General features: G+C 41.4%; 1 long non-coding RNA gene across 1 annotated transcript; it reads right to left on the bottom strand.

Moving 5' to 3' along the window:
- Window positions 1-9,025: 9,025 nt before the first annotated feature.
- LOC116975871 lies at window positions 9,026-10,644 on the bottom strand. Its single transcript, XR_004412798.1, has 2 exons — window positions 10,460-10,644; window positions 9,026-10,387 (listed from the first exon to the last, which is right to left on the bottom strand). It is a non-coding gene; the product is annotated as an uncharacterized LOC116975871 (long non-coding RNA).
- Window positions 10,645-27,396: the final 16,752 nt, after the last annotated feature.

A 27,396-nucleotide genomic window follows, 5' to 3' on the forward strand; every position in this document is an offset into this window, starting at 1 on the left:
AGAGCAGTGCTGAACTACTAGCTACCTCATTGGTGAACCTCGGACTATCCTTGATCGGACTTTGCTGGCTTTACCTTGCACTAAACGTTATTCCCTTATCATGTATATATCTATACACTGTAAATGGATCGATTGTAATCATGTAGACAAAAGTGCTGGAGAAACTCAGCGGGTGCGGCAGCATCTATGGAGCAAAGGAAATAGGCAACGTTTCGAGCTGAAACCCTTCTTTTGTAATCATGTATTGTCTTTCTGCTGACTGGAGAGCACGCTACAAAAGCCTTTCACTGTACCTCGGTACACGTGACAATAATAAACTAAACAAGGATTAGGGTTTAGTTGCCAGTGTAGAGAGTGCAGCCACTGACCAAAAAGAAAGCTGCACACAAACATTTAGTTGGCTCTGCTATTTGTAGTCTTATGCCTTCCACAAAGGGCCTCTGATATCCCACCACCTGAGGTCATGAAGTTGCCTATAAATAATGAAATAGAAAATCTATAGGAGCGTTGAATCAGAAAATAAAAGCATGCTTATTTGATTCAACTATTTAAAGAATTGTGGAGGGGAATTGAAGTTCGAGGCATGTGTACAGGATGAAGATAAAAGATGAAATATCCTGAAGATAATTTGGAAAATAATTATCAGTTTAAAAATCGTAGAAGTTCACAAGTTAATCTAAGGGAATAGTACTCCAAATTCAGGTCTTTTTTTCAGTGACAAATGGACATTTATTAAAACTTGTTCTATCTCCTTCGACATGATTTAATTGTCAGAACTTTGCTCAAAATGTTGAAATCATGTATTGCATGTTGATTGCATCTGCAAAAATAGCACCAGTGCTCCATGCAAAGCAAACAAAGGATAATTGACACCAGCCTCGTAGATTTGGGTGTTTAATACAGACTCCAGATGTTGCCTGACAAGAGACTGCAGATACTAGAATCTTGAACACAAAACAAAACTTTGGAGGTACTCTTTGGATCAGGCAGCATCTGCAGAGGTAATGGACAAACAAACAAGCCTTGACCTGTAAAAGCTGCCCCTCGCGTTCCTATTAAATCTTTCTCCTCTCACCTTATTCCTATGCACTCTACTTCTTGATTCCCTATGCTGGGGAAAGGACTGAGTGCATTCACCCTTTCTATTTCCCTCATGATTTTATACACCTCTATAAGATCACCTCAGCCTCCAAGGGATAAAGTCCCACCTCTCCCAATAGCTCAAGTCTTCAAGCCCTTGCAACATCCTTGTAAATTATCTCTGTGCTCTTGTTAGCTTAATAGCAAGTTTCCTACAACAGGGTGAACAAAACTGACCACAATACTCCAAGTGCAGCTTCACAGTCTTGTACAACTGTGACATAATGCCCAACTTCTATACACAATTCCCCGACTGATGAAGGCCAGCATGCCAAAAGTCTTTTTCACCACCCTCTCTACCTGCAAGGGTCTATGCAGATCCAAAATTGAAATAGTAGCATGTGGTTGTTACTTTATGGAGATCTTGGAAGTTTGTATATTTGTGAGGATGATGCCAATGATGGAAAACAATAGTTAGGAGAAGAGACTTCAGGTACTGGAATTATTATTACTGAAATAGACAAGGCTTAGAGAAGATTAATGATTATTTTTAAGTATGAGAAAATTAATAGAGTGGACAGAAAAATACTATTATTTCTGGTTGAGTAGCAATGAAGAGTTCCAGTATCAATTTAAAATGACAAAAGTAATTCAGCAAATATGTTTCACACCAGTTACACTAGATTAGATAAAGTGGATAAATATTTATAACATAGAAGATATATAGCTGTAAACCCCAGGCATCACGATGGAATTAGATTTGGATGATCCTGGCAATAAAATGGGAGGAAACATGATGGACTGTCCGACCTTGTATTGTGCTTACAAAGTCACATCAGATGTTAACCAATATAGTAGTTTCCCTTAACTGCCACTGAAAATACAGTATGGATGGTCTACTATCCAAACAACAAACTTTGGTCACAGATAGCCTGATGAACACAAATTTCTTTGTGCATTTCGACTGCATTACAACTCCCTCACCCGCTGCCCTGAGTTGCTTCATGCACTGCTGTTCAATCATGTACAGTCACTATCATGGCAGTCCCAGTATCTGGATCTGTACATAGGTTTCTGATGGATTTGCCGCTTCCTGATCTCCTTCACCTATTCCAATAGCCTCACACCTGTCATCTCTATGTTCATCTTCAGAAAATATTACTTTTCTCTTCCTAGTTTGTACTCTTCAAACTGCAGCTGACTGTGGTTAATTACAGGGTGGCACGGTGGCGCAACGGTGGAGTTGCTGCCTTACAGCGCCAGAGACCCAGGCTAGATTCTGACTACGGGTGATGTATGTACGGAGTTTGTACGTTCGCCCCGTGGCCTGCATGGGGTTTCTCCGTGAATCTCTGGTTTCCTCCCACACTTCAAAGCTGTACAATTGGCTTGGTATAAATGTAAATTGTCCCAAGTGTGTAGGATAGCGTTAGTGTGCGGGGATCGCTGGTCGGCACAGGCTCGGTGGGCCAAAGGGCCTGTTTCCACGCTATATCTCTAAAGTAAACTAAATTATGATAATTCTTACCAAAAAGATTGACATTTTACAATGACATAAGCATTAAAAATGAGTACCATGGGGATAGAAAGGAAGAAATTAGTTAATATTTCTTAAAAAATTGGGAAATAAACAAGGATGAATCCCAGTCCAAGAGGTATGACCCACACAGTCTTAACAAAACCAGGCAAAAGATATATCCATAGAAATAAAGTCAGTGGGGTGACAAAGAATTAGTGTTGTTCCCATTTACAAGAAGTACAATTGAACAAAACTCATGAGCCAGTCAGTTTAATGACAGTGATAAGATTGATACTAGAATCTTATAACAATAAAATAAATGATGTATCATCTGCGATCAAGAACATAAACATATTCAATGTGGATTCAAAGTCAAATGAAAAAGCAATACATTTTTCTGAAGTGTTAACAGAAAGCAAGTAAGGATAATGTACCATATATCATGCATTTGCATTTTATAATGTTCCACAGAGATGAGAGCATGTGGAAATAGCAGATGATGGAAAGCAAATTGGCCTAATAAATAGATACTGATAATAGGCTGTGGGTATTTATTGAGATTGGACTCCAACGCAATGGTTCCCACTGGAGTTGACCACCACTCTTCTCTTTTGTTGAGATACTGTGAAAAACAAAGGACATATGCAAGTCATCAGAAGTATGCATGCATCAATCCATTCAGACGATGTGACCCAGCCCTCCCTCGAACTCCTACCACCTTCACCCATTCATAAGCCTTGCACACTCACCAACATGCCACATGGTTTTAAGGCACCCTTTTTTGGTCCCCTTCCTTTGCTTTGTCAACCAGTGAATGGAATAATGATGACAATTCTATCTGATACATGGAACTCATTCAAGGCTGGCTATTCGAGTAAAATGAATGAACAAAGGCCATAGATTCTATGTGAGATCCACACGTGAATGATGATGCAAGATGTGGCACGCTAAGCAAGTCCAGACAAGAGTGAGTGGTGAAACAAATTCTGCCTGTGAATCTGGTAACTGGGTACATACAATGGACCACATCACATCACATCACATCACATGCCTTTAATAAATATTCCTTTACAATAGGCGGCGCTGGATTTAAAACACCGCGGAGCCTGGGATCTCTTGCCGAGATCGCCAGAGTCGGAGCTCCGACCAGCGCAGCCTGTCGATTTTGGATGCCGCGGTCTCCGGGGAGGAAGCGGCCGCTCCAGACATTTTCCAAGCTGCCAAGGAGTGTTCACTCGACGCCGGAGTTGCAGCTTTCCGGCAAGAGGGCCTGAAAACATCGGACTGGCTACGGAGGCCACAAATAGGCCCCGACCTCGGGTGTTTCACAGAGGAAGAGGACTTAACTTTTTGATGCCTTTCCCCACAGTGGAAAAAATTGATTCTGTTGTGGGGGGACGTTCATGTTGAATTCTATAATATGTTGTGTCATTTTTCCTTATTTTTAATTTTTCTATGGATGTACGGAAACTTAATTATTTATTTTATGTAAAGCACTTTGGATTCAACGCGAGGTGATTTAAACGAGCTATATAAATAAAATTTACTTACTTACTAAATAAACTCCCTCGCAGAAGCAGCCAGAGTAGCAATGAACCACAGACTCAAGTTGTAGGTGTTGCATAATCAAGAAGAAGATGAAAAAATGATTAGAAAGAGTATTTTACTGAGATCAGTGCTGGCAACCTATGTCAACAATTTGAACTTGGGAGCAAGAAAATCAATACAAATGTTCTTACGGTGGCAAAGCAGACAGAGAAAGGCGTGTCTTGCTTGGATAGAAGTTCAATATAATGCATGAAGACTTTAGAGAATAAAAATAGCTAAATGGGGTACAGAAGCAAAGTGATCCAGAGATATAGGAGAGGAAATCATTCGAAGATAGATAACAAAGCAATTAAAGAGGCTAAAAAATCCCTGGGATTTCTTTCTAGGGGTATAGAATTAAAGCACAGTTAAGTGATGTTAAATATACGGAGAGGCCCACTTGGAATCCTGAACACAATTCGAATATCCATATTTAATAATAGGACATCGGGCTGGAGAATGTATATAGTATATTCTTATTAATGATGCCACAACTGAAGGATTACATCTGATAGAATTGACTGAGGTTTCAGCATTTTCCTTTTGAATAGCAATGACCTGGAAGAGGTCTTAAAATTATGTAGAATTATGAATGAATTAATCAGGGTAGATGTAGATAGGGTGGTCTGTTTGTGAAAAGATCTTGAACTGGGGGCCATAAATTATAGATAATTACCAATACCTCTAAAGGAAGGGTGAGAAAGCAATTTCTCTCCTCAGTTGAATACTACTTCAGGCAACATGATGCAAACAAAATCATACTCAGACATAGGAGTGCTAGCACTGGTTAAATGCATGTCAAATATTCAACAGTAATATTCTCATTGCTTTCAAATTTTAATACAAATTTAAGACAAATTTCCAAAAGTTGTCTTTCTACAAAAGCTTAAAAAGAAAATATCTCATTAATTTCATTCCCTCATTCTCTGTATGCACTGAAAAATATTCCTCCTGGAATCAACTGACTCTATAATATACCCAAGTATTTGATTTTGTATAAACATCACAGTCAGATGATAAACCTTGTAGCTTTTTTTTTGAGATGTGTCATATGATTCTTCCAAATCTATAGTTAAATTTTAACAGAGTCCACCATTATAAAACAGTACCATTCCATTCTAATGGACCTTGGCAAAGATCCAATTAGGAGCTTAATAGATGTAAGTGTTTCCAGCTCTAATGTCTAACTGTGCAACTGGAATGCAGCTCCTGCAGCCGCGAGGGTGGGGTTGCTCCTGTGCTAAAGCAACTGCACCTTAATCTCTCCCACACACAGGTTTTTGTGCAAGTCTTAGACTGCACAACTATGCTATTGTCATCTACGATGGTGTAGGTGTCACAGGGGTCACTGGGAAAATCATTGATTCATTCATTTTGTTTAAAACTTCTGATTTTATACAAAGTAGGAATCAGACAAACAGTAATTCACATGCTGCCTTGTCTCATGATTGTCAACCTGGTCCAACATATTAGCAAGCGAAGCAATGTCTGGCTTGGCTCTCACTAACTTCAGAACACAGAGAGTGCTGTAAACCAAGAGGACTTCAGCTGACAGAGACTGGATCTAAACAGAGGGTTTGCCATCTGTTGATGCTGCACAGTTGCAGCACTTAGGAATAGTGGAAAAAGAATGAATAAAGTTTTGTTGTTCCAAATGGATATCTGAAAATAACGGTTTGGTGGAATTTTGGTCTTTATTTATACTGCATGTCCCTACAATAATGATCCACCTTGTTCGTCCTTGAGTGCTGAATGTTTAAGGGGCCTGCTAAAGATAGAAGACATCCCTAATGTGCTGAAGACATGAAGTGAGAAGGTCCAGAGAATAGATGTGATTAATGAATTTCAGGAATAATTTGTGTTGGTGCCATTGGTGAGAGAATGTTTCATTAATCAGGATATTCATGGCATCAGGCTGGAATGCGATCAGTTGAAATACTTGTTTTTCCTCCTCCTCTCTCAATCATCTGAGAACAATTTGATCACTTCATCTTGTTCCTGCGAAGATTTTTAACATGCAATGGCGATTGGTTTGTATGTATGGAAAGGACTCCTGCAAATAACTCCAGGCAGCAGAGGCACATAGCAGATGCCGAGATATGTGACCTGACATTGAAAGTGTGCATCAATATTATTCCAATTGAATAATGTAGCCTGGTTGGCATCTTGCCTCTCTTGTAAGGTCTGGTTCTAGTTTCCTGTCATGTTGTCAATCTCCCTGGTTTTAACATACTCATCCATAGTCAAACTCTTGTGCCCCTGGAAATTAAAACTCAGTCGCATCTGATTCTCTACAGGCACAGATTAAAGCAAGTTGCCCCAATCCCCGAGGGGAAGATGATGAAAAGTCAAATTATAACTAAATCACAGGAAAGTCAGGACTTCAGGAATGTCATTCCTTTGCAGTCAATGCAAACTTTGAACAATTCAAAGACAGAACAGAATTAGGCTCAGTCTCCTCCACACTCCAATTCCAACTTCCAACTCTAATTAGGTTACGTTTGACAGCTATGAGGCGACCTAATTACAAACCGATGGTGCCAAATTGAAAGGAGTTTTATATCTTCACAAAATAAGGTACATTAGGATTAATTACAAAGTGATGGCACAGACTTGGCAGTGCTTGGTTGATTTATGTCTACCATCATTGCAGCAGTACTCAGATCTCTGCACATGTGCACCGTTGGGGCGTTGCTGAGAACTGGTGGGATTAATGTGATGCAGAGAATTGATGGGGTTCATCTACAATTGATGGGATGTTTATTTAAAAAGCCGTTAACTTACTTGAGAAGGGATCTGCTAAAGACTGACAAAAAACATCTTGCGAACTCAAAGTTACAACTGATAACAACCTAAACGGTACCGTGAACAATAATCCCATCCATGGTACGAAGGTGCTCGATACATCCTAGTCACTCTATTTCGCAGAGTGTTCTAAGTGAAAGTTGTTACTTGAATGTCCAGTGTTTTTTGTCTGCTAGTTGTGTTCAGTCACTGGTCTTTTAGTTGTAATTCAATAGATTTTTTGTTGTGTTAGTTATGATATGTTCAGTTTTAGTTAAGTTCTGCAGACATTTTCACGCTTTGCTCTGATGCCGCATAAACATTGTGTCTAAATAAAAAGTTTTAAACGCTTCTATTGGATTTGGCAAATCTTTGATAATTTAGTTATTTTTACACACACCGTAACATGGAAATGTTATATGGTAACTGCTGCCGGCAATCCTGTGCTGCTTCAGAAGCTTTGTAGTTTGCGACCTTCTTTAACTGACTGCAAATTCAACAACTTTAGGATTTAGCCTCACGGCATTGCTAACTGCTGACTATAAATTCTGGGAGAAAAGGGTGATCTGCCCTTGAGATTCTTTAGGAAGTACATCAGCTATATATTTTCAGGTTTATTTTGCAAATTGTTTGATCCACATTAAAATATAAAATAAGGTGATATTTTAAAAGGCCATGATTTAAGCGGAAATAAAAGATCATTCTGTGAATTCAGAATGATCTGATTCCTGCAACTTCAGGAACATTTACCGGGTGGGCAAGGAAAGATTTGCTAAGGATTCATGCTCCTGCTGAAAGAAAAGATAAGGAACTATGCCAAAAAGGGAGAAAATCTGGCACGGATGTAATTGTTATGAACAATTTGAACGATCCTTGGCATTTACTGCAACATAAACAATTTAGTTGATAACCCATAATTTATCAATAGAAGAGATCAAGAAATGGTTAACAGTCGAATTCTTATTCACTAATTTGCTATTTTAGTGAAAACTACAATTTTTGATAGCTTCAAGCATTAATTATTGCTTCCATTAGTAGCTGGAATAAACACCTTATTCTTTTCTCCCTATGCTCTGCCAGTTAAACTAATGTACAGCTTTGGTCCTAACCCATGCACCCCATTATTATTATTAAATAGTAAAGTTTCAGCAACTTCAATCAATCGTAAGGCATGGGAATTCACGTAACATAATTAAGTGTGGAAGACAATGGGCCAACTTATGGTGTTTTTGCTTTTCTATCTGGTAGCAGAATACAACAAATGAAACATCAGATGTTCTTGTCTTCGTTGTGTCCATGCACACGTGTACACCAGTCACTTTCAGACATCTTGTCCAAATTGCTTGCAGGCCTGGCAGTGTGTCTTGGCAGTATCACATCCAGGACTAATGCTGATATCGTCAAATGATCTCTTCTTGTTGGAACTGCTAAGTAATAGGCAAGAGCAAGATTTCTGGCACATCTAACGCTGTCATTGCCCAGGAGTGCCCAGGAAGGAACTGCAGATGCTGGTTTAAACCGAAGATACTGTAGACACAAAATGCTGGAGTAACTCAGCGGGACAGGCAGCATCTCTGGAAAGAAGGTATGGGTGACGTTTCGGGTCGAGACCCTTCTTCAGACTCAATGGGTGACGTTTCAGGTCGAGACCCTTCTTCACGTCACCCATTCCTTCTCTCCAGAGATGCTGCCTGTCCCGCTGAGTTACTCCAGCATTTTCTGCCTATCGTTCCTTGCCCACCCGGTAATTGTTCCTGAAGTTGCATGAATCAGATCATTCTGAATTCACAGAACGAGATCGGGTCACAGAACGGATGTCAGTGGTTATGGGAAGAAGGCTGGTGAAAGGGGTTAAGAGGGAGAGATAAATCAGCCATGATTGAATGGTGGAGTAGAATTGATGGGCCGAATGGCCTAATTCTGCTCCCATCACATAACCTTATGAAATCTCTGTGTGGTCAGCAGCTGCAGTGACATACTGTGGGTTTCCGCAACAATAGAAGGAAATTGTAAGTCTATTTCACAAGAAGACACATAAAAGAGGCAGATTAAAGATAATAATAGTTCAATTTTTAATTAATGCTACATTTATGTATGCATACATGACTGTATCATGAGCGTAAAAAAATAACACAATTTCAAAAGTTTCCACAAAATTTACATGGAATTTACTTATTATTCAAAAGTTTTTTTTTTGTAATTTGAACTGCAGCTAAACATTGCAGGCACAAAAACTTGGATCATTATTACACTTTCAGAATTAATAGGTGTGCAAAGATTTTGGAATTCTTAAGGCCCTCACAACAGGGTAAATCAAAACGAGAAAAAAATTACCGTAAATATACAGCCACATGCAATGACGCCTGTAGGCTGTGTTCATCACTGGAAGTCAAAGGAAATAATTTATTCAGGAATTAAACTGGAGTGTCGCTTAACAGTCTGATTGCAAAAGTGTAAAAATTGTTAGAGGAAAAAAAAAATCCTCTGAATGCAAATCAATTATTTGAAATTGTCCCAGGAAAGTTTCTTGGCAGGAGAACCTGTTTCAATTTTGAGTCATCTTGAAAAACACAGAGTGGATGATCTGGTATGCAACTTGATATAAGTACCACCAACGCTCCCATAGCATTGGGCAGGAGGAGACAATGTTAAAAAGATGCGGTAATACACTAGCTATCTTATTTACAGCCTCAATGAATTGCCTGAGAAACAGTGATTCACTCAATTAAAATGAGTGAGGTCCTAGTGATAAGAAGCCCAGGACATAATTTATTTAAAAAAAGCCTTTCGTTTATATAGCACCCTTTATAACCTCTGGTTGTCCAAAACACTTTACTACCAATGAAGTACTTTTAAGTATAACAACTGCTGTGCTATAGGAAATGTGGTAGCAAATTTGTGGTTATGAAGCTGCCACAAGCAGAAATATCATAATAACCTGTCAAACTGCTTTGTTTTCATGGATTTTGATATCAGGGCACAGTGTTACAAGAATAGTGATCCATACAAATCGGACAAACAGTATGAAGGCTGTTCAAACCCTACCATGGCAGCCAGGTAAATTAAAATCAGGTCATTTAAAAAAATCCATTCATTTGGTTTGGTTCATTAATGCCCATCTTGATGGAGGTGGAGGAGGGGTGTGGGAAAGGTATCTCCATTCTTACCCAGTCTGGTCTTGTCGACTCTTAATTCTAATTTATTCTTCCATGGCAAGTCACAGAGTAGAATAATTGAAGCAGAGAGAGAATGAAGCCAGATGCACCACCAAGTCAACTTTGCAAGCCCCACCTCACAAATATAGAGGATATAAACAGAAAATGCTGAAAACCTCAGCAGGTCAACATGCTTCGATAAAGAAACAGTTAACGTTTTAGGTTGAAACATTAGCTATTTCTCTTTCCACAGATGCCTGGTCTGCCACTTTTCATTTCACTACACATCTCATATGTGTATGTGACGAATAAACTTGACTTGACTTGACTTGACTTGCTGAGTTTTTCCAGCATTTTTTGCTTTTATTTCAGATTCCCAGCACCTGCTGATCTTAAATTATTGTCTTCTTGGGACTTGCATCTAATCAATGTCCGTCATCAAGAAAGGTTTGTGTGGGAAGGAACTGCAGATGCAGGTTTAAACTGAAGATAGACACAAAAAGCTGGAGTAACTCAGCGGGACAGGCAGCATCTCTGGAGAGAAGGAATGGGTGACATTTCGGGTCGAGACCCTTCTTCAGACTGGTTAGGGAAAGGGGAAATGAGAGATATAGGCAACGATGTAGAGAGATAAAGAACAATTAACGAAATATTTGCAAAAAAGTAACGATGATAAAGGAAAGAGGCCATTTTTAGCTGTTTCTTGGGTGAAAACGAGAAGCTGGTGCGACTTGGGTGGGGGAGGGATAGAGAGAAAAGGAATGCTGGGGTTACTTGAAGAAGCCCCATCAAGAAAGGTTTATCAGCACCCTCTGCAGCACGTACTGAAGGACAGCATATGCCCATGGCAACCCAGAAAGATTCCCTTTGTGCCCAAGCCTCCCTCACCCTCTCCCTGAATTAAAATCAACTGTTTCTCTCTATGATCTCTGAGGGTCTTAAACCTCAGCTCTGTTTCTTCTTCCATAGATATTGCCTGGCTGATTACTTTCAGCATTTTCTGTTATTATTTCAGCATTGGCAGGCTTTTTCATTCGATTTTCGCATGTGCCTATGCTCCACCTTGCCTACTAAAATGCCTCATCAAATTTATTTTAAGTGAACAAGGTAACATTGCTTTTTCTACATTTTTAATTTACACACCCATAATTTTCCTTATTCTGGCCTTTGTCCCATCCAAATACTTTGTACAAGCTGAAGAGCCTTTTAATTGTTTGTTAACATCAAGAAAGCACCCCCAGTAAAACATAATGGCTGTAATATGAAATACCCCTTATATTCTCTGTATGATATTGCCAAACTAAAACTATGTGAAAGAAAGGATCATTCATATTTTCTTCTTCATTTGTTAATAATTAAAGGTGAGAAGATGTCAGCAACTTTGGAATTAATGAAATAGAACAAGAAAGTGTCATCTTCCAGTATTCTGGGCTGATTTCAAGCATACAGTACAGTGGCCCTGGTGAACGAACTCGTGTAACTTGCACACCCTCCTTGCAATCTGCCATGCAGTGGTTTATTAATTAGTTCTATGGTCTGGCATTAACCATATCCTCTTGTATATGAAATAGAACATTGGGAGTTGAAGTCCTGTTTGGAAAACTGAATGCAGGGTTTTGTTCCAAAACGTTGACTATCCCTTTGCCTCCATAAATGCTGCTCGACCCACTGAGTTCCTTCAGCAGCTTGATTCTTGCAGTCTTTTCATAAAGTGGCAAACAAAATCCAAGCCGTAAATTAAGGTCCAACTACACTGTTCTAAATGCTTTCATTCAGGTAACACCTGGCAAACTCCAAGCGAGCTGTCGTGTGCCTTTTACTGCCCATCATTTCTATCTTTCATGTGATCATTAAAGATATAATACCTCAATTCAAGGATGAATGGAGGAGTTATACTTAGTGCCAATGTTAACATATACACTTAGTCACTAAAGACGATTGTCTAATCATGATGACCCTGATGTTTTTGGAAGCTTACACTATGTAAACTGGCTGCCACATTTCCCATGTAGTGTTTTTCAGTACAATACAAAGATACTTCATTGGCTTTGAATTATTTTGGAATACCTTGAAGTCTTATTTTCTACAATGGCTGTATGATTTGTATATGGTCCAGACTGATGATGTACGTCTTCTTTCTGCGTTAATGGCCATGCAAAGTATATTTGACAAGTCCTGATCCAAACCCCAGCGCTCACAGAATTTAAAAAAAAGCACCTCAATTGAATTGAAATTAGCAACATCAACCAGAGGGACCATAAAAATCATATCTAAAGCTGTGATTAGGTTAAGGCACATTGTTGTAGCAGATTAGAATGTGTCTTCCACTGTATCGGACTGAATAACAGTTGATTCTGTAAAAATAGAAAATCCATTATTTCCATAATTGTGAATTCCTCAGTGTTACTAGGGCAAAACTTCACAGAAAGAAAACGAAAAATTAATATGAAGTAACTGCCAATCTTTCTTGTTGAATTTTCAAAAGAACCAATATGTTGCCCCCCAAATACGCTTCTTATCAAATCTTATATGAGATGCCTGTTAGATGATGCTGGTGGATTGTGACAAGTTGCTTGCATCACATTTAGCGAATTGAAGAGTTGATTTAAAAAAATGGTATTATAGTACATCCCTCAAATTTAATGACAAAATTAGGTTGTAATATCACAAACTTCACTTGAGTTATTGGTTGGGAATGACTTTAGAAATATTTCATTTTTAACATGTTTGCAATGCAGCTCACTAAGACTTTCCAAATAGTTACTTCCACTGAAAATAATTTGACCTCAAGTTTTTGTTTCACCATTGCACACTATTATTTACTGATGTTGAGCAAATGCATTTTGTTTCAATCAATGACATGTAAAAGCGCAAGCACAGTCTGCTACACAGTCAGCCATCTTACACAGCAATTCAATTGGTGTAACATATTCACTACTACAGCTGAGTACAAATGGTCTAAAATTTCACTTCATTGGGTTTGCCATTATCAAATTCTTTCAAAGAAAATTCATCTTAAAACACAAGCCTTTGCTGATGACTTGGGAGCTTGTCTATAGACATCTTTCATCTGCTTGGATTATGCTTCCATTGGCCCACTGACCTATCTGCAGTAGGATATCAACAATTTTATGTAACAAATGAAGTTAAGGTGGGCGGCGCGACTTTCGTCAGCAGCGGCCTCTGCAGTCCGTCTGCGTTTTTATTATTTTATGTCTTATGTTTTTATGTAGTTTTTGTTATTTTTGTTGGGGTATGTGTGTGGGGGGGTGGGGGTGGTGTGGGGGGGGGGGGGGGGGGTAACTTTTAAATCTCTCCCTGCACGGGAGACCCGACCGTTTCTTTGTCGGGTCTCCGTTGTCGTTGGGGCTGCAACGAGGAGCGGCCTCCAACAGGAAGACCGGGGGCTGTGGTGCCGACTACTCACCTCACCATCGCGGAGCTGGCCGAGTCCAGAGCGGGTGGAGCTGTGGTGGACGCTGCTGCGACCTGACCCCCGGAGATTCGGAGGCTGCAACTGCGGGTTTGGCGGACAGTGACACCGGGAGCCCGCGGGTCCCTGGAGGGAGACCGCTTTTCAGGGCTCCCGCAACGGCGACTTCTCCCGCCCGAGTTGCGGGGTTGAAGAGCTCCTGGAGCGGGGCCTACATCACCGCCCCGCGCGGCTTGGAATGGCCGCGGGTCTCTGCGAGCGCGCGCCGGGGGCTCTAACATCAAGAACCTGGTGTGCGACCTTGCATCACCCGGCGTGGCTTTAATGTCCGCGGGACAATTCGCCATCGCCCGCCGGGGGCTTTGACTTTGACTCTGACATCGGGGGGGAGAGTGCAGTGGAGAGATAAGTTTTTTTGTCCTTCCATCACAGCAATGTGATGGATGTTTATGTAAATTATGTTGTGTCTTGGGTCTATTTGTTTGTAATGTATGGCTGCAGAAACGACATTTCGTTTGGACCTCAAGGGGTCCAAATGACAATAAATTGAATTGTATTGTATTGTATTGTATTGTATTGTATTGTATTGTATTGTATTGTATTGTTTGGAGAGCTTCTTTGGGAGTGGTGAAATAGGGGGGATTTGTAAATAGAGATGGATACCACATTTGCAGACAAATCTTAAATATCTTAGATATCTCTCTACCCAAAGTAGTAATTTAAAGATGTAGACTTGAAATTGAAATTGAAAACCAGAAACTTTTGCCAATCTTGGAACCATCATAGTTCTGGAAGAAAGTTCAATGATCTCATTTAGTGACCATGTCGGTCAAGGCACTATTCCACCTCCTATTTATGTTACTGAGGCTTCTATTTATTCCATGTGCTTTTTATGCAATCACTCGTATGTTGAGGAAATTGTGTTCTGTGAAAAGCAACTTCTGAGTTATTGGGAAAATGTGTCAGTGTCCACATTTAAACAAATTCTAGATTTTTTCACATTATGGTAGGTGTCCTAGATCAAGGAATTGATCATTGTAGTAACTATGCAAACACTTCCATGGCCATAGTTACTGTTGCACCTTCTACCCCATGTTCTTCATGGTTGTTTGCCTATTCTTGCAGCAGGCCTGAGACATCTACTAAGGAGAAAGTAATGAGAGGGTCAGAAGCGTTTTTATCTGAAGTTTTTCTAGAGACAATGAAAACCTTGGTCTGGAAGAGGATGAGTATGACTTTTTCCACTGAGGTTAGATGGATCAAGGTTAAAGCCTTCGAAAGAAGGAAACAAAAGTCTCAACCTCTTCCAAACTCTGACGGTGACTTCTATGGGTCAGGTTGTGATGACAGAGGAGCCAACTATATGTGGCACCAATGCAGTAAAATATAAATTTTTCAGAAAACCCAGCAGAGTGGCAGTGCTGGAGATTGCTGTTTCATGAAGGCTCCGTGAGGGCATTAATGGTTCTGGAATAATAGGTTATACAGGGGTCAGACAATGCCTTTACTGAGCTTGAAGAATCATTCTATTTGTTATGGGCTCGTATAAAACAGATTCAGTGCATCGCATTATTAAACTACAAGAGGTGCATGGACATTATCACTTCCCTGAACCCTTCTCAGTTGCACGAGAAAGGAATGTTGCCAAAACCTGCTGCATTCCTGAAACAGGAGTCATCTCTCGCACAGGAATTGGACCATTTTCCCCGCTCAACCCCATCTCATTCACAGAGTGATTTAAATGTGAAAAAAACCCAATGCCGGCGCCTTTAGAGACGGAAAACTGATAGAATTTAATTAAAATTTGTGAAGATAGTTTGCGAGGTGGATTTTTGCTTGTCTCTGTCGATCCTCAGAGATACTACTTTGCTACTGGAATGCAACTTTGGGGGAAGCTTTGGGATTAAGGAGCCAGTTAGTAAAATAGATTTAACCCTTTCATGGAGAAGCATTGTTTTTTGCTCTAGGTGTATGCCTACAAGGCAGTGCTGGCTAGTTTGAATAGAATGCAATCAATATTGGATGTTGTTCCAATGCTAATTTGGTATTATCTTGACATTATACCCAGAGGTTTCATTTGATTTTACATGTTGGTCAAAAGGAGGAGAAGGAAACTCCCATTTCCTGAAAGAAGGCCACCTTTGAATTTGGGTACGAAAGTGTAATACTATTGTCATTGCACCAGCAGGACCATTGGGAAATAATGCTAAAAGCATAAATGTCCAAAGTCGGATCTTATGAACCTCAAAGGCAATAGGCAATAGACAATAGGTGCAGGAGTAGGCCATTTGGTCCTTCGAGCCAGCACCGCCATTCAATGTGATCATGGCTGATCATCCAAAATCAGTACCCCATTCCTGCCTTCTCCCCATATCCCCTGACTCCGCTATCTTTAACAGCTCTAATTAACTCTTAATAGCCTCCGTTCATAATGGCAATTACATAAGGCTTTGATGAGGACTGGAATGAAAATGGTTACAACAATCCAAGCTACTCAATGTGGCCATAAAGAAGTAATTAATTGGGGGTGAATTAATATAGCAGAATTAATGTTCCAGTTTTTAAGTTATCATAGGTTCTTTCAGAACGTTAATGTTTGCAAGACCCTCCCTTTCCTATCCAAACACCAATTAAATAGTACTGAAACAAAGAAGATTTCCACAAATAATCCTTGTTTGTTAACACATCAGCTTCATAGTGAACATGCTAAACCGTCTTACAAATTGAACTTAGATATCTAAAGTCATAAGCACTCAGTCTGAGACTGCTTCAAAACGATAACACATTCAAACACACCATGTGACTAGAACAGCAGGTTACAGGAGCCTGCAAGGCCTAAAACATCTATTTATACCAAACCTGCTCAAAGTGAACAGCAGCAGAATATATTGTCATTTATACTAACTGGTAAAGAGGAAGGCATTGTATAATAAAAAAAAGATTGACAAGCTGAAACAAAAATAATTTTAAAACATATCAAGATTGTCCAGCTTTGTGAGTCCAAAACATAATGCTTCACAGTTTGTTTTTGTTTTATTTCATACCAGCATGTCACGTATGCCTTTAACCATGCACTCAGCTCACACAGAATTTCATCTTGTTCGATCCCCTCTCAATGGCCCATGTAGTAAACCTACCAAGCATCAATTAATCACTGTATCTTCTTTAATGTAGCCCATTCTTATAATGAAATGCTTATACAGCTATATAATCCCCATAACAGGCATGTGAATGGCCAAGGTAAGCATTTGCTTTTATTGAAATTTAATAATTGCAAAAATGAAATTTAGATAATCAGAAAGAAGATCAATATTTAATTTAAATGCTCGCAATTTAAAATTAATTGCACTCTGCTTATCATGCTGATTCATTATAGCACTCTTGGTTCTCACACTTGCCCCACTCTATATTTGAAATAGACATCAGCTTGAGCTGTGTTCTGCTGTGCCAGGCACTTGGTGCAAACCCCCACCCTTTCATAAGCAGCGCTGTGGTAGATTGGAAACCAGGAGCCAACTGCTGCCTTCCATTAGCACTTCTGCAGTAAACAATTGCCCAGGGCTCAGTGTGGAGAAGCTGCCTGTGAGGACTTGTGTTGCATGGGCTGGGACAAGCAGTGCAGCCAGTGTTGCAGAGTTGCATCTCCGGCTGCCACAGGGAGTGCAGCCACTGCTGGAGACTGGTAGTTCATGCACCATGTACAGACTATTAATCAAGCATTAGCTAAAATATTTCATAAAACTACCTGGGGGACATCGATAACCCCTGGCCCACACCAACACCCTCACCTCCACAACACCCCTGCCAGATATCAAAATAGGATGAAAATCAATAAATATCTCCAATTGAACTAACTATACGCCTCAAAAACATAATTTAAGCAATCTTACTTCACTTTGCGTTTGCTCATTGTTTGCAGCAGACATCTATAAAAAGGTATTGCTAACTTTTGACTTCATAGTTTCATTTCTGTTTTCTCACATCCTTAAGAGAACATTGAACAGAAGGGGTGGGTTCAATCATCCTTTTATACTGTTATGTAACTCAATTTGATCATGTTTTAGATTGTATCATCAGAAGAAATGATGTATTGGTATCTGCACTAGTGAATCCTTTATCAATTTAAACATTCCAGTTAAATTACCCCTCAATGAGATGATTAAGGAATTAGCTAAGTTTCTTACTAGGTTTTTCTTCCATTCATCCAGCTCACTGATGCAGCTGTGAAAAGCTAAGTCTCCTTTCACAGATTCCAGGGAAACCCCACTAGCTACAACATTCAACACTGAATTAAAATGTATTTGTCTAGAAATTGTAATTGCATGCTGCCATGTTACCATGCAAATCAATTACTTTTAAAATTAAGAAGTTATTGAAAATGAGAGACTCAAAGCAAAATCCACCTCTGTTATTCTTGATTGTCCCTGGGTCTAACACATTGTCTAACACATTGAGTATCCTGGAAATGTGGTGGTCTCCAATGTGCATAACACTTAGGAATATCAAGCAACATGTGCAGAGCCCACGTGAGTTATGGCCATGTGTGCAGTTGCAGGTTTGACAAAGTTTTAAGCAGACTTGGTACCGGAATCAAGGAGGTCCTCTCTATATGACTCTGCTGCAAACCCCACGCACCCCCAGAAAGCATGTTTCCCATAAACATTTCATCAGCTACATAGACAACCAAGTGAAAATACACCTCACACCATTCAGTATACTGGAGGAATTTTTGATTATGAATGTAATAGGTTCAGCCAAAGCACATAAACTGACATGAACCAGATTGGCTCAAATGGTCAGTTTTTATGCTGTGAACTTTACGTTTAAATAAAAGGAACAAATTACAAATTAATCTTGAAATCTAGTTGATTAAGGCAGTTTAATTTTGCAGTGATAATGACAATATGAAAACGTTGAATATATAAGTGTGAAAAGGAACACCTCCAGATTTAGGGACAGTTTCTTCCCAACTGTTATCAGGCAACTGAACCACCCTACCACAACCAGAGAGCAGTCCTGAACTAAATTCTACATCAATGGTGATCCTCGGACTATCTTTGATCAGACTTTACTGGCTTTATCTTGCACTAAGCTTTATTCCCTTATCATGTATCTATACACTGTGAATGGCTCAATTGTAATTATGTTTTGACTTTCCACTGACTGGTTAGCATGCAACAAAACTTCGGTCCACGTGACAATAAACTAAACTGAACTGGTTTGGGCAGCTAAGTGTAAATTTGATTTTTGATTTCCGAGTTTGATTTCAGGTTTCAGAGATCCAACATAAACTCTGGAGAAAATAAAATCCAGCAAGCTTTGTAGTGCATTTTTAATACAGCTCTCAAGTAATCCATAATTATTAAAACATTGCTTTAATGAAACAATAAATATTAACTTTAGTTTTCACTTAGTCTGCCAAATAGAGCTTGATTGGTTTTCAGTATCTAAACTCTGTTTATGAGCAGTTGAATTGTCTCTGGACATCATATTCAGTGATTTAATGATCATCTTCAATGATTTCAGGTGGTTTGCACTGAGTTGGCTCACGTGGAATGCATTATAGTTATGATTTTAAATAACTGCATCCCTTTCAGAATAACCAAAGTGAAATATCATCTATGAATTAATATTCACTTTCCCCAATTTATCTCTATTTTATTTTTGCCTGTTAAGAAGAAGAGCAAGATATTACTTGGATAAAAAAAAAATCACTGAGCACCGACAGCAGGAACATGTTCCATTCCATCTGAAAGCTATTACTAAAATTATATTTATTTCTGCCAATTCCTGCAAAGGTTATTATATTATAGAGGGACTGTTTTTTTAATGGTGTTTAACTGTATGAGTCTGCATAAAACGTAACAGACTTGACTTTGTTCCATTTGTAGAAATCCATCCATCCAATTAAGTACATCCATATTTTCTTGAAATTCCATTCATTGCCATTTACGTATACGTACAATTGATGTTTTTAATTATATTAAATGTAACAAAATAATTAGCAAACTTCAATTTAAATTTGAACTGGAAATAGAAATAGTATGTTGGTGATATACATAGGTATAGTTTAAAACTGATTCCTTTAGTATCAAACTCTCTCTTTCGATATTTGGACATTCAGGGTGAATTGTACTTGTTTGTATTAACAGATTAAAGGGAAGTCTGGACAATATAATTTAGGATTTGCAGCTGTTTGCTCTGTTCTCATGAAATTGCACCTTTGTTGCTGTGCGGTTGAATATAAAGTATCAATGTGAATTACATGCATTTTGCAGTGTGGCAGGAGGAGGAAGTGGAATAGTGGCTACTATTTTACAAATCAAAATCAATTGAAAGTTCTCAATTTAAATTTAAAGTATTCAAGAGAGAGCTGGGTGTGGCTCTTAGGGCTAACGGAATCAATGTATATGGGGAGAAAGCAGGAATGGGGTACTAATTCTGGATGATCAGCTGTGATCATATTGAAAGGCAGTGTTAGCTCGAACGGAAGAATGACCTACTACTGCAGCTATTTTCTATGTTTCTATGTTTCTCTCTTCAGCTTCCTCCCCTCTCCGTCTACCCTTCGTCACTCTTTTTTATTCCATTTGTTTGGGACATTGAGAAATAGACCCCTTCTACATTATTCCTCTTTACTGTTAATCTGGCAGATGTTGTCTGATTGCTGGGCTTGGACCTGCTGCTTTTCTCAACCCGGCCAATCAACCTGCAAAGGGCCCAAAGACAACGGTGATAACTTCATCTAGTTCACTAACAGGTGAATGAAACCACTCGGTACTTCCTTCAGAAGGTAGGCAAGTTATGAGGAATAAAATAATCAGTAGTCAATTAATTCAGTGGTCAAAAACATATTTAAGACAACCCTACATATGAAACAGATTAACTGCCATTTAGCCTCAATTAATTCTACTAATAATGTCTGAATGTTGACCTACTTTCCATGAAATTAATGGCTTATGGGCCAGAAAATTCCATAAAGTACCATTAGTTTGAAAGCATGTTTTATTAAATTTGTTTTTGCATTCTGAATTAATTACTGGCATTTTAGATAATTTATAAAAGCTATATATTACTGTTATCTGTTAATGTTATCCAATAATTATAATTATATTTATAATTTATTGTGTTGTTCTATAGTTTAGAATTTTCACTTGTCTTTTCTGTCATAACAACATTCCTCATTTCCTGATCATGAACACACTGCCCTTTAGAAACAGCTGTCTGGTGCATACACAAATCACTGCTTTTATTACACATCAAAAACGGTGCTAACAGCATTCGCCCATCTTACTTCCCACCGCTACAGATCTGAATCTAACTATATCTCCTACCTAGTTTCTTCATTATTTATTCATGTACTTGCTAATTTAATAAAAAAATCTTGAAGCTATCTCAATTTCGCTAACAAGCTGCCTTTTAGGACTGAGGCTTGAGGATGTCTAGGCTGTTAAAACATGTTTGCTGTAAATCTTTCTGTAAAAGGAGAATTCAGTTGTGGTCAATTGAGTTCAACCCTTTGGACTTCAAATCCATATTGTTAGCACCTGACTCATCCATAACTGGGTTTCGGAACAATGAATACAATGAAATAAGTGGGTCACATTAAACTGAAGTGATGTGCTTGAAGCTATGATTAGACTTGCACACTTGGCCCAGAATGGGGTATACTGAGAACTACACACCAAAGACTTGCTATATCTGTAACAAAACAAGAAACAAGTACTTCTGCTTCTTAAATGGGCTTTACTTGTACAAAAAATTTATAGACATAAAACATATTTTCTTGAATTTGTGTTCTTACTTGCTTCCTTTGCTTTCAGGGACTAAGGATCCACTATATGAGAGTTGGGTGGCAGGCACAGCAGCAGTTGGATGCTGTGGCACAATTTACTCACGTTACACATTTCCCTGACAATAGCTTTCTCTGTTTCACTCAGGTCTTTCTCGTTGTTATCTTCTTTGCCCACATTTTCATGCACTTCCACAACCTAAATTTAAAATAGAAATAACAATGTTATTGACGGCCAGACACCACAGGTGAGGACATCAGGTGAAGTCATCACATATTTGAAGCTGCATAAGATGAACTGTATATACAGTATTGGGAAACTAAATATATCCAACAGGGATAAGCAGTTCCATATGGAGAGAATGAATATTGATAAATAAAGGATTTTTAAGTTCAATGTTGCAGGTTGCATGTATACAGAAGAATCAAGAGCAAATTGTTCCTGTGAAGTGGAGGTTAGCAAATGTTACCCCACTATTTAAAAAAGGAGGATGAGAAATAAGACGGGACCTTGTAGGAAGGAACTGCAGATGCTGGTTTACAGCGAAGATAGACACAACATGCTGGAGTAACTCAGCGGGACAGGCAGTATCTCTGGATAGAGGAATGGGTGACGTTTCGGGTCGAGACCATACTTCAGACTTACGGGACCATTCACTTGAGGTGAATATCAGTGGTAGCAGTGATAGAGTCGCTGCCTCACAGCACCAGAGTCTCAGGTTTGATCCTGATTACTGGTGCTGTCTGTGTGGAGTTTGTATGTTCTCCCTGTGTCCGCGTGGATTTTCTCTGGGCGCTCCGGTTTCCTCCCACTTTTCAAAGATATGTAGGTTTGTAGGATAAGTGGCTTCCTTAAACTGCCTCTAGTACATAGGATGCCAAACTGGGATAATGTAGAACTAGTGTACGGGTGATCGATGGTTGATGTGGACTTCTATTCTATTACTACTCAAAGGAGTAGAAAATAAATAAGAGGTTGAGCAGAGAAACTTGGATTTATGATTTGTTTTAATTAATCTACTGCAACTCTTTGAGGACGTAACTAGTAAACTTGATAAGAGATTACCAGAGGATGTGGTGTATTTATACTTTTAGAGGACTTTCAATGAGATCATGGACAGTCAAAGTGGGAGGTAAAGTATTTTAATGAATTGACAACTGGTTATTGGATAGAAAGCAATGAAGGAGTTAAGCAGATCATTCTCCCATGGTAATGCTGTGACCAATGAGTTTGGGGAAAGATGAGTGGCATTCAACTGAATGAAGTGGCGGGCAATGACCAGGATTGCCCTGCAAGATTGAAGCCAATGAGCATCTATACTATTACTAAAACTCTCATCTTGACCACTTCCCGTTTGCATTTTTTAAATTTGCGCAAAATTTGTAACCTATATGACTAGGATTTTATCGCCACCTTACTCACTGTTCTCCTCTGCTCCAAGAGCACCAAGTTTTGTTCCTATCGGTGAAATATTAGAAAAGTTATGAAGGTTTAAAAAATCGTGAGATCAGCAGATTGGTCTTCTCGCCTGTCTGTCACCACAAAGGTAACGCCTCTTCTGGCACGCATCGAGAATAAAGCCCCGGAGGCGGGGCTGACTCTGTGAGCAGCGTGTTAAGTTGAATCGAAAGCCTCTGAGTGAAGTCGGAGTGGGACCGGGAGCTACTGTGCGAGGCCGAAAGCTGAAGGTGCGGGGCGAGCAGAGTGCGAGGTGTGGCTGCTGTGACCACCTCCCCTTCCACACCCCCCCTTCCCCCTCCCCCCCACATCCTCCTCCCTTCTCCCACACCCCCTCTTCCCCCACACCCTCCCTTCCCCCCTTCCCACACCCTCCCTTCCCCCCTTCCCTCACCCCCCTTCCCCCACACCCCCCATCATCCACGCCCCCCTTCCCTCACACCCCCCTGTAGATCAGTGACTCATGTTAAGCTCAACAGTGAAGCTCAACACCCCCCTCCTCCACCCCCCTTCCCTCACTCCCCCTTCCCCCATTCCCTCCCTCACACCCCCCTTCCCCCACCCCCCTACCCCCACACCCCCCTTACCCCCACACCACCACTACCCCCACCTCCCCCCCCTTCCACCACTCCCCCTCCACCTACCCCCCTTCCCCCACCCTGCGCAGTTAGAGGCTATGGGTGAGTTGTGGAATATTGCGTTGGAGAATGGGTTGCGTTGGGGGGACCAGACCTCCCATGTGACTGGGTCCCACTTAGTCTAGTTAAAACTAAAGTTGTTGGGTATGAAAGCAATGATTCATTAATGGCTAGAATCAAACTCCACAAAAGCGAGGATAGTTCTCACTGTTAATCATCCCAATCCAAGGACATTACTGCAGCACTGACTCACGATAGTGCTTTTGGCCCCAAAATCTTCAGCTGCTTCTTCAATTACTTTCCATCTATTATATGCGGGAAGGTTTGCTGATGAATGCACAATATATAATTCCACTCACAACTTCTCTGCAGATGTAGCAGGCCACAGGTGCATGTACCAAGACCCAGATGATGCTCAGGCATTGACTTATCAGTGACAAATACTATTATATCACGAAAGAGCCAGGCAATGACCATCGCCAGCAAGAAAGAGCTTAACCATCTACTCGTACCATTCAATGATGCCACCATTGCTGAGAGACACCTACGTCCCCACCTCAACCATTAACATTATGGAGACACTAAACGTCATCAATCGACGTTCTCCGGAGATGCTGCCTGACCCACTAAGTTACTCAACATGTTGTGTCTTTTTATAGCCAACTATGGCTAAAAGAGCTGTATGAGGATTTGTATCCTATGGTGAGTGAGGCACCTGCTGACTCCCCAACGCCTTCTCACCACCAACAAACCACATAGAGTATGGAATATTCTCTGTTCTCCTCGATGACTAGAGCTCCTACAACACTCAAGTAGATTGATATGATCCAGGAGAACCCAGCCCGCTTGATGGGTAACAGGCTGTGATTAAATCTCTCCCCCATCAGTGGATTGTGGCTGTAGTGCATACCATCTACAAAACACCCTGTGTAATGTGTCTATATTACTCCATCAGTATCTCCTGAACTAACAATGTCTAACACCAGCAATGACATTGGCTTCATGTGGGTATTCTTCCCTTAAATACCATGGGCTCTCATCTTTTTTGGCAGCCTCACGTCTGGCACCTTATCAAAGACCTTCGGAAAATCCAGGTAAGCAACATCCACTGACTCTCCAGTCTATTCTGCTAATAATTCCAATAGATTTGTCAGGCAAGGTCTCTCCTTTGCAAAACCATGCTGACTTTGGCCTATTTTATCATGAGCTTCTATGTACTCGGAAATCTCATCCTTTATAATGGTCTCTAAAATTTTACCTACTGAAGTCAGGCTCACCAGCCTATAGTTTCCCCTCTTTTGTTTGCTCCCTTCTTGAGCAGCGGAATAACATTAGCTATTTTCCAGTCCTCTGGGACCACACCTGACACTAGTGATTCTTCAAAGATCTCGACTAATGCCTCCACAATTTCTGAAGCTACCTCTTTCAGAACCCTGGGGTGCACTCCATCCAGTCCAGGTGACTTCTCCACCTTCAGACCTTTCCATTTCTCAAGCACATTCTCCTTAATAATAACAACTCCACTAACTTCTGCTCCCTGACTCTCTTGAATTTCAAGCATGTTACTAGTCCCTTCTGCTGTGAAGACTGATGCAAAAAACCTATTCAATTCATCTGCCACTTATTCATTCCTTGTTACTACTTCTCCAGCATCATGTTCCAGCGGTTCAATGCCAACTCTTGCCTCTCTTTTACGCTTTATATATCTTAAGAAACTTTTGCTATCCTCTTTTATATTATTGACCAGCTTACCTACATATTTCATCTTTTCTCCATTTATTGCCCTTTGTTAGTTTACACTAACTAACCTTCTGTTAGTTTTTAAAAGCTTCCCAATTCTTTCGCTTCCCACTAATTTTTTCCAATATTGTAAGCCTTCTCTTTTAGCTTAATGCTGTCTTTGACTTCTTTCGTGAGCCAGGGTCGCCTCATTCTCCCCTTAGAATTTTTCATTTTTTCTTTGGGATGAAAAGATCCTGCGTCTTCTAAATTACTCTCAAGAATTCCTGGCATTGCTGCTCCACCATCATTCCTGCTAGTGCCCCTTTCCAATCAGAAAGAAGGGGAGGTGTAAAGCCAGTGGGGGGGATGTGGATGTAAGGGATCGGGGAGGTGATACAAGGGGGTATAAACGAGGCATGTGGGACTCAGGGATCAGGGAATCACTGTGTGAAGTGGATAAGGAACAGGGTGACTGGGGTTAGACACAATATGCTTTGTAACTTGGCGGGACAGGCAACATCTCCGGATAGAAGGAATGGGCGATGTTTCAGTTTGAGATCCTTCTTCAGACCTCGACCCGAAATGTCACCCTTTCCTTCCATCCAGAGATGCTGCCTGTCCCGCTGTGTTACTCCAGCATTTTGTTCAAACCAGGCACTTCCTTCCTAAAAAGGCTGACTAGGATGTTGGGATATCTATATTACTAAAAGTCTGTTCTTGACTGCCGCCACCTACAGCCGTCATTTTTGGCCACCTCGCTCAAAGCCCCCCTCCGCCGCATGTGTGCCAAGGATTTTTCCAGTCGGTGAAAAATGACAGAGATATTAATGATTTTACAAAATTCCCCATTCTCTCTGCTGCCCCCGCTGGCGGCAGGGGGGATGGACTATAAAACCAGGAAGTGGTGTGCCTCAATTAGTCTGCAAGCTGGAGGAAGGCAGAGGGTCACGTTTCTCTGAGCTGTTAATAACACTGAACACATGTCCACACAACTGTGAGTAAGTACCCTTAATGTGGTTTGAAAATGAAAATATGGTTAAAGTAAAAAAGCACTGCCTGCAAATGGTTCTTTGAGGGGTTTGGGTTGAAATAAAAAGGCACTCTCTCTCCCCCCCCTCTCTTCTCCCCCCCCCTCTCCTCTCCCCCCCCCCCCCCCCCCTCTCCTCTCCCCCCCTCTCCTCTCCCCCTCTCCTCTCCCCCCTCTCCTCTCCCCCCCTCCTCTCCTCTCCCCCCCTCCTCTCCTCTCCCCCCCTCCTCTCCTCTCCCCCTCCTCTCCTCTCCCCCCCTCCTCTCCTCTCCCCCCTCCTCTCCTCTCCCCCCCTCCTCTCCTCTCCCCCCCTCCTCTCCTCTCCCCCCCTCCTCTCCTCTCCCCCCTCTCCTCTCCCCCCCTCCTCTCCTCTCCCCCCCCTCTCCTCTCCCCCCCTCTCCTCCCCCCCCTCTCCTCCCCCCCCTCCTCTCCCCTCCCTCTCCCCTCCCCCCTCTCCTCTCCCCCCCCTCTCCTCTCTGCCCCCTCTCCTCTCCCCCCCTCCCCCCCTCCTCTCCTCTCCTCTCCACTCCCCTCCTCTCTCTCTCCCCTCTTTTTCTCCCCCTCCTCCCCTCCATCCCCTCCCCCACCGTCCCTTCCCTAAACCCCCCTCCCCTCCACACACCCCTACCCCTTTCCCTCCACCCCCCCTCCCCCTCCCTGCTCCCCACCTCTCCCCCTCCCCTCACCTCACCCCCCCCCCCTCAGCACACACCCTCACTCCCCCCTCTCCTCTCTCCCCCCCCCTCTCCTCTCCCCCCCTCCTCCGCCCCCTCTCCTCTCCCCCTCTCCTCTCCCCCCTCTCCTCTTCCCCCCCTCTCCTCCCCCCCTGTCTTCCATCCCCTCTCCTCTCCCCCCCCTCTCCTCTCCCCCCCCCCCTCCTCTTCCCCCCTCTCCTCTTCCCCCCTCTCCTCTTCCCCCCCTCTCCTCTTCCCCCCCTCTCCTCTTCCCCCCCTCTCCTCTTCCCCCCCTGTCCTCAACGCCCTCTCCTCTCCCCCCCCCCTTCCCCCCCTCTCTAGATGTGACTGCAAGTTAGGGGCTATGCGTCAGTAGATAGGGTGGTTATGGGGTAAAAGGAGCAAATTAATAATATTAATATAATATCTAGGGGGGTAATTAGCGTGAGTGCGGGGGGGGGGGGGTAGTTAGTGTGTGACGCTGCATGCCGCCTCCCCCCCCCCACAACCGCACGTTGGGGGAACA

This window comes from Amblyraja radiata, chromosome 8, assembly GCF_010909765.2.
Source record: "Amblyraja radiata isolate CabotCenter1 chromosome 8, sAmbRad1.1.pri, whole genome shotgun sequence".
NCBI classification, from domain to species: domain Eukaryota; kingdom Metazoa; phylum Chordata; class Chondrichthyes; order Rajiformes; family Rajidae; genus Amblyraja; species Amblyraja radiata.